The sequence below is a fragment of the Canis lupus genome, chromosome 2 (genome assembly GCF_048164855.1).
Source record: "Canis lupus baileyi chromosome 2, mCanLup2.hap1, whole genome shotgun sequence".
Classification (NCBI taxonomy): Eukaryota; Metazoa; Chordata; class Mammalia; order Carnivora; family Canidae; genus Canis; species Canis lupus.
Genome location: NC_132839.1, coordinates 5,220,001 through 5,228,501, shown reverse-complemented (window position 1 = coordinate 5,228,501; position 8,501 = coordinate 5,220,001). Strand labels below are relative to the sequence as shown.

The 8,501-nt window shown below is 49.5% G+C and overlaps 1 long non-coding RNA gene across 3 annotated transcripts in view; it reads left to right on the top strand.

Moving 5' to 3' along the window:
• The first annotated feature begins 8,409 nt into the window (after positions 1–8,409).
• Positions 8,410–8,501, top strand: part of LOC140611684 (uncharacterized) — a 10,638-nt gene continuing 10,546 nt past the window's right edge. For all 3 annotated transcript variants that reach the window (XR_012012820.1, XR_012012818.1, XR_012012823.1), the window contains exon 1: positions 8,410–8,501. This exon is cut by the window's right edge and continues 139 nt beyond it. This is a non-coding gene — a long non-coding RNA (uncharacterized lncRNA).

Sequence of the window (8,501 nt, the reverse complement as noted above, 5' to 3'; positions counted from 1 at the left end):
GCAGGTGCAAGGACTTAACCCAACTTGCTGATGCCCCATCAAGCCTGGTGCGTGAGTTCCCTTCGCTTCATCGAGGTGCCGCCCACCAACCCGGGGGTAGGTCCGGTCTCTCCCTGGCCTCTGAGAACAGGGGCCAGGGTCAGGTTACACCTGAGAGGGTCGCCAAATAATATACATGCGTGTGTCATCACGAGTCCACTCGGCTCAAGAGCGGGGTCCAAGCAGCACTCGCTGCATCTTCTCAGCACCAAGCACGGTGCCAGGTGCTACATGTGCAAACCCGGTCCCTGCTGTCAACGAGCCCCTGGAATAGTGAGGATTCTCCTACACTTCCCCCCGGGGCGGGGGGGGGCTGTACCCCAGGGAGCGCTGAGCAGAGGAAAATAGGCCCACCTAACAAGTAGGTGTTGTTTAAAAAGAAAAGGAGGGAAAAAGAAAAAAGAAAGGAAAAGAAGAAAAAGAAAAAGGAAAAAAGAAAAGGAGGGAGTGCTGAGTGTTTGAAAATTGATTCACATTTTTTCCTCTGGGGGGAAAAAATGTTCAGCATGGTGGTTACCTACCTAAGCCTCTGAAAGCCCGTGTGACTCCTAATGTGGCCGAAATTCTCTGTGACGCAGAGCATCTCATGCAATTAAAGGAAACCACACTGCTGTATGTGTCTACCGTGTGAGACAGGAGCTTCATAGTTTTTAAAAGTCTGTACGATTGGAGTATAGAAAACACTTTCAAATATTACCTTATTTGACTTCGTGAGACCACAGGCTTATCGAGCTCAGTTTTTATGAATTAAGAACCCAGGCCCGGTGAGGCCAAGCGGCCTGGTGGGGGAATCACTTGGTTCGGAAGTGGTGGTTGGGGAGTGGCAACCTCCTGCTGCAGAGTCCAGCTCTTCCTCCCACTTGCCACCAGGCATCTCTGAGGTAATACAGCTATTGCATCGAAGCATTGAGTTCTATTTAAAATTAGAAATAGGGGATCCCTGGGGGGCTCAGTGTTTAGCGCCTGCCTTCAGCCCAGGGTGTGATCCTGGGGTCCCGGGATCGAGTCCCACGTCGGGCTCCCTGCATGGAGCCTGCTTCTCCCTCTGCCTGTGTCTCTGCCTTTCTCTCTGTGTGTGTGTGTGTCTCTCATGAATAAATAAATAAAATCTTTAAAAATAAAATAAAATAAAATTAGAAATAAAATGGTTACCTAGAACTTTCCAGTGTTCCTGGTATATTCGATTTCTTCCCTGTGCCTTCGAAGAGCGAATGTCCTTGGAGAAAGGACCAATTTATCCGGAAGCTGTTTTTATTGGCAGGGGATGAGCAGCTGGCTGTTTATTAGCAGCCTTCCTAGTTCTTGGTTTCACTTCTAGATAATGACAATTTGATATTTTTTTTCTTTTTTAGTGTTTAGTTTTGAAATCAAGATCCTGATTAATTTTACAAGAGAGATGGGTGTTATGCTATATGTTGGCAAATTGAACTCCAATAAAAAATAAATTAATTAAAAAAATAAATCTATAAAAAAATTTTACGAGAGAGAGAGGAGCTGCTGCTGAAATAAAAAAATAAAATAAGGAAACCTGTCCTATTTGATTTGGGCATAGACCACTTAAATTTTTTGTTTCATAAATGCAACAGTAAAAAAACAACAACAAAAAACTCTTGAGTCAGTCTTTAAGGCATCAGTTATACAAGGATTGTATGCTTTATCAAGCATTTTAGGCGCAAGATTAGATCTTCAAGAAAATCAGACTTCAGTGGATTTTATTTCTTTCAGAGGGACCAAAGGGATCATCCAAAGAATGACACTTGCAAAAACTGATTTAAAAATGAGAACGCTTGAGTTCCAGCCCTGTGCTGGATATAAAGAAACAAAGGCATTTAGGCCACTAAATTAGATTTAGGCCAAATCTAGACAGAGTGTCGGAAGCGAATCTATCACGAGAGATGCAGTATCTCCTGCTGTTTCTGGGTTCACAATGCACCCTCTGTCTAAGGACCCACCCCTGCCCCCTTTGCCCGGGTCCTTCTCACTGCTAATACACACGTAGTTTATTACCGTACCATGCAATGGTGACATATTACTTTTACTCTGTGAGTAGAATATTGCACTTTCCCATATGTTCCCAAGCTGCAAGCTTTTGTGAGCTCTCGTGGGAAATTTGTGATGGTGTGAAGTGAACTCCTGTCACCACTCAATGGATTGCAAAAATAGTGTGGCTCTTGCTAAAGACCTGGATCGTGTCTTGAAAGATTGCACTGATCAAATCAATATCTTCCAACAAGATTTGTTGTAGCCAACCTTGTCTCCATGTGTGAAATGGATCTAAGGACGTAGGGTTGGCTACCTCCTTTTATCGTATTCCTTCTAGCTCATTCTTTGGCATGGATTTCTAGAAGTGTAAAATGCCCCAGGTAGATATACCCAAACATCTATGTTGCCACTCCGTGGGCACGAGACTGACCAGAGCTGGGGGTTGCTGTGAAAAGAGGCTATTGTGGAGTCCCGCAGACCGAGACTCAGAGCCCAGCTCTGTTGCCCAGGAGACACGTAACCTCGGGCAAGTTACCTAACTGGGCCTTGGTCTTGGTTTCCTTCCATGTGAAGTAGAAGCAATAACGTCTACACCGCCGACTTGAGAAGTACCAGGCTCACAGCACGAACTCCCTTCATGCTAATTCACTCTTTTCTTCTCTACGGGGCACTGTTCTCCTTTTGCTCCATGATCCGCCCACGTCTCCTCTCTCTATGATCCTACTCCTGAGTGTATCTGTACATTTTTAGGTGTTCTTGCAGTGGGTGGATTTTGGTCTTTATGTGCATACCATTGAAGAGTAAGCTCAACAGTGATTTTTTTTTTTTCCTGCACGACCTTTAGGAAGTTCAAAATGACTTCCTTTTCTTAAAAAATAAAATAAAAAATAATTTAAAATAAAAAGTCTTCCTTTTTGTGTTACTTGGCCTGTGTCTTTTAAAAAAATTCCCAATAGGCCTTTTGTTTCCACTCGGTACAATCAATAAAGACAAATATTCCTTTTAAAATGATATCCCTGATGCCAAAATCCGTCCGAGGGACTTGTAATTTAAAAAGACCAGCTAAATGAGCTCCGTCTACTTGAAGCTTATCTGCAAACAAGCTGAAAAATTCTATATGTAAAAAAAATATATATATATACATATCTATTACAAATTTGCTCGCATATTAAAGAAAACCTTGAATTCGAAATGGGAAACATTTCAAGGAAAATACTTAGGAGAAATGTTCAAAGAGCAGAAACTCACTGAGGGCCACATTCCTCATTTTCACAGGAGTTTTGGCCTCAGGATACACCGGGAAGAGCAAGGATGGGCAGGGAACATGCCAGATTGTGCTAGAAGTCCCGGGGGTGCACTACCATGTTGGTAATAGGGTCTTGGGAAGTGTCTGCAGTCGCCTGCTCATGCTGGGACCTTAGAGCTGGGGGGTGGGGGGTGGGGAGTAGCGGGCGGCTCTGCAGAGCTGGAGCCAACGCCCCGGGGTTCGCCAGGCCTGGGCGGGCAGCGTGGGGAGCTTCAGCACAGGGGACCCTCCCGGGGGCTTCTGTTTATTGAGCCACGGGATCCTCGTGGCACAGAAATACTTGTGAGGCTGCGATCGCTCGAGCGGCTGGGCCTGGGCCGCTTTCTGCTCGGGGCTCCGGGGAGGGCGCTGCGCAGGGTGGAAATGAAAATCCCCTCCTGGCTTCGTGCATCCAGAGGCCTGGGCTCCCCACTGTGCGGAGGAGAGGCGGGGACGATTGAGGGCTATGGATGCGGCGAGAAAACCTAGGCGTGACTTCCTCTGTACCTGCAACTCCTTGGCCTAGGGGAAAAACAACAATTGTCCGGAGACCTGGAGAAAATGGGAGAGAGCCAGGGAGGGAGGGACCCAGGGACCAGGGAGGACGGTGGCTCCTTAGTCCAGGCTCTGTAGGCTCCGGGTCTGGGCTGAGCCCTGTGCAAGCAGGAGAGGCCGAGGCGCTTTCCACCTCTGGGGCCGTCGGGCACCTGCACCGTCTCCGCGCGGAGGACACCTGTGCCCTCTCTGCGGGGGCACCTGCACCCTCTCCACAGGGGGCACCTGTGCCCTCTCTGCGGAGACATCTGCGCCCTGTCTGTGGGGACACCTGTGCCCTCTCCACGGGGGGACACCTGCGCCCTCTCCGTGGCAGACACCTACACCCTCTCCATGGGGGGCACCTGCGCCCTCTCCGCGGGGGGCACCTGCGCCCTCTCCACGGGGGGTTGGATGGCAGCCGGTGAGTCACAGAGCAGCACCGTGGCTCTGACCAGCTCGGCACCGAGCGGCGCGGGGGTGTCCGTGAGCCCCGGACTCCAGGTGACCTCGGGGCGGGCGCTGGGTTCGCAGCGGGGAGGGGGGCAGACACTGCAAGGCCGCAGCGCCCCCCCCCCACCCCCGCGGCCCCGGACAAGGCCAGGCCCTGGGCACAAGATTCACCCGAGTCACAGGAAAAACCCAGAATTCCGGCGCAGCCGCTTGGGGAGCCTGGTCCGCGCGGGGCGGGCGGGCCGCCGGGGTCCCCCACGCACTCCCCGCCGCCCGCCCAGGCCCCGGGCCCGGAGCAAAGGACGCCCGGACCCGGAGCCGGCCTCGAACCTCCGCGGAGGGCCGGGGAATGAGGCGCAGGCCGCGGGCGGCCCGGGGGTGGGGGGTCCCCGCAGGGAGCGCATCCCTCCGCCTTGGTCCCAGGGGCGCCCCCGAGTCCTGAGCCGAGCTCTGGCCCTGCACCTGCTCTGATGGGGACTCGGGCCCTGCACCTGCTCAGCCGGAGCTCTAGGCCCTGCACCTGCAGCCGCAGGGCTCCACCCAAGAGGGGAGGCTGTGCTCGCGGAAATCCCCAGGGGCTGAGCTGGAAAGGCCCTGCGTGGCCCAGTCACGAGAAAGGGGCCCGGTGGTCACCGCCACCGCAGGCAGCTGACAGGTGAGCCACCTCCACCCTGGGAAGGGAACAGGACTGGCCGAGTTGTAAGCAAAAGCCTTGGAACGACAGAAACAAATCGGTTAAGGGCTGGCCAAGGGCAAGTCAATAAATCAAAAGGGAAAGACGGACTCGGCGGTGCGGCTGCCAGGGGCCGAGATGGATTACCCTGCATGTGTTGTAAGAGAAGTTGCACGTGATGCACTTCCCATCTTTGCCTCTCATCGTCCCCTTCTGGCTTTCAGAGTGCGCTCCGATCCCAGATGCACGCTGGCAGGCCCCGCAGGTCAGGAGAATGTATTCCTTCTGGACAGCCTGGTGGGGATTTGTGGTCACAAGGAGGTCACGTCGCCTCGGTACTGCTCTCAGAGCCTGGGGAGGAAGATGGCAAGAGCGTCTCTGGGGGTCTGCAAGGTGTTCTCGTGCCTGCAAGCAGGGCCTTAGGAGCCACAGGTGCACCTGCTAGCATTTCAGGGACACCTGGAAGGCTCCTGCCTCCTCCAGTGGCTTCTGGGCATGCAAAACTCTTTTCAATAAATACAATATTTCCTTACACTGCTAGAAGGAGTTTCACACTAAGGTGTGAATGACTGATACAGATTTTTTTTCCCCCAAGGATGGGTTTTGATAAGAGAAACATAGGAGGGAACATGGGGCTATGACGGATTGCTGCAGTTGTACCTGGGGGAGGGAGGGGATGCTGTGTTGGGGAAATGATGAAAAATAGGAAAGGTGAGGCTGCCCGAAGCTGACCACTTCCTAATTTTCCACGGGGCTAGTCTTAGCCGAAAGTAATGAACTGGCCCTGAGGAGCCATGTGGAGGTGTCACTTAGGCTAATCCATTGGTTGAGAGATCTTATATGTTCCACGTTATTAATAACAATGTCGATGGAACTCCCACCAAAGCTCCTTAAACACACTTGGCCTTCTCCAACTCTGGCTTTCTGGGTTCTTTAACCTCCAGGTAAAACACAATCCTAATATCTGTCCAGCAGAGCTCACTGCCGAGCCCGGAGGGCAGGGATAGGAAACTACCAGGATCCCCTCGGACTTTTTACAAATGAAAGATCCACAAGGTTCTTAATCAGGAAGTCTTTTCATCATAAATATCTCAATTCTCCCTAAACTAAGTTATGAATTCAATACGGCCTCAACAGAAGTACTAATAGTTCTTTCCTGGACTTAAATACGCTAGGTGATTTTAAAGTTCTCATGGAAAAACAAATAATCAAAATAACCCTGCAACTTCTGAAAAACAATAGGCTAGAACAGGGATTTTTAGAGATCAGATCTATTTGATATTAATAAAAATTCCTAATTTTAAAAAATTTTATTCATTTTATGCACTTCCTTTCCCTTCCCTTTTTTTTTCTTTTCTTTTTCTTTTTTTTTTTTTTTTTTTTAAGTGTGCTCCATGCCTAGCCCAGTTAAGTTTGGGACTTAAACTCGTGACCCTGAGATCAAGACCAGACCTGAGACCAAGCCCCAAAATTCCTAGTTTTTAAAAATGGTGGAGCTGCCATAGAAAAAAGACAGACCTTTGGAACAGAACAGAAATTAGAGAGGAATAAAATACATAGAGAATTTAGTATACGGTAAAGATTGACTTCTTATACTAGATGTTGGGACCACTGAGTGTCATGTGCTGAGAGATAAAATTGGATCCATACTTTATACTGCACACCAAGATTAATTATTTACATGTGAAAAATGAAACATAAAAGTACTAGAAGGAATCCGGGTGTGGGAAAGCCCTTTCTAACTCTGACTAAAAATTCAGAATCCATAAAGAAAGAGACTGATAAATTCAGCTACATTTAAAAAAAAAACCCAACCTTCACCATGCAAAAGTAGCATAAAGAAAGTCAAAGAGAAAAAAAATATAATTGCAACTCGTATACAGACAAAGCGTTAATTTCTCTATAAAAAGAACCCCTAGAAAAGAAGGGACTCCAACACAGAATAATGAACAAATAACATGAAAAAACCGTCTGTAGAAAAAGAAACACAAACGCCAAACATACATCAAGATGATCAGTGTCACTCATTACAAAAGAAATGCGAATTAAAAATAGAGATGCCACTTCTTTCCATGAGACAGACGATAATCCCAAAGTCAGACAACACATCCTATCGCAGACGCAGGGGAAGAGGAGAGCTCAGTCATTGCCCGTCGGGGGGCGAAGTGGGAAAGAGCAAGAGGAGGAAATACGACAGCGCGCTTCCAGATGACAATGCGTCTGCCAGACTTCATGTTCGATCAGGACAGGGTTGAAAAAAAAAGATGTGATGTACCGTCTCACAGCAAATAACAATGACAAACAGAAGAAGTATTTGAAGCAAAAATTTTTAGATGTTGGACCATGGGAGACTGGACAGCTGTGGTGGTTACCTTTATGTGTCAACTGGCCTGGGCCACAGGATACCCAGGTATTCGGCCACACGTTACTCTGGATGTGTCCGATGTGTCTGTGAGCGTGTTTCCGGATGAGGTGAACGTATGAACTATGTTCAGTAGACTGGACAAAGCAGATTGCCCTCCCTAGCGTGGGTGGGCCTCGTTCAATCAGTTGAAGGCCTAATGAGAATGGAAAGGATCCCGTGAATAAGAAAGAACTCCTTCCTAATGGCCTGACAGCCGGGACATCGTTCCCCTCCAATCCCCCATCCCTGTTTTCAGACTGACACGGAAACACCGGCTCTTCCCAGATCTTGGACTAGATCCCCGGATCCCCGGCTTGCCGACTGCAAACCTTAGGACTCGTCAGGCTCCATTGTCACATGAGCCAACTCTGGAGAGACCCTCTAGGCTCCAGCCCAGGGACAGGGGAGTCGCAGATCACCTGCGGCCTGGTTAAGTGGAGGAGACGGAGTTCAGATTTCAGAGAGGTTCCCCATCATGGGGCCAAGTACCGGGGAGGTGAGAGAGCTCATCACCGAGAGACACTTCCGAGGTCACAGTGTTCCCTTTGGGACTTTGCCTGAGGACGCTCTTGTCCCTGGCGCTAGTCTCAATTTAGGTGCCACTGGTAGTGGGAGCATCTTCAATGGATTGTGATCCTTGACTTTAAAGACCCATTTCCCCACAGTAGAGCCTCCAGGCCCCAACCCGCGGCTCCATGTGGCGCACAACTTGAGAAACGCAGATGGCCTCCCGAGGGCAAATGTGTGTGTGTTGGACCCGATGGGAGACGCGGGCCTGTTTCCAGCACAGCGCCCTTCTAAGAGATTGTGGGAGACCCTTCGGGCCCCCTGCTATTTTCGCCTGCTGCAGACCTTATCTCTGTGTAAAACGTAAATCACGAAACGCTGAGTCCTAGATTTGGTGTCCTGAGACCTGGTGTAGGCTCCAATCTGTCACACAGCCTCTCTGGGCTTGTTCTCGTCTTTATGAAAGGAAGTTGCTTGGCTACATGATCGCTTAAAGACCCTTCAGTTCTAGAACTCCACGAAAATCTCTAATAATACATCACTGTTCCAAATTTACGAGGCTCTGAGAGAAGGCATAACCGCACTAGCTCTAGAACATACAGTGATGCTACTTACCTTTACAG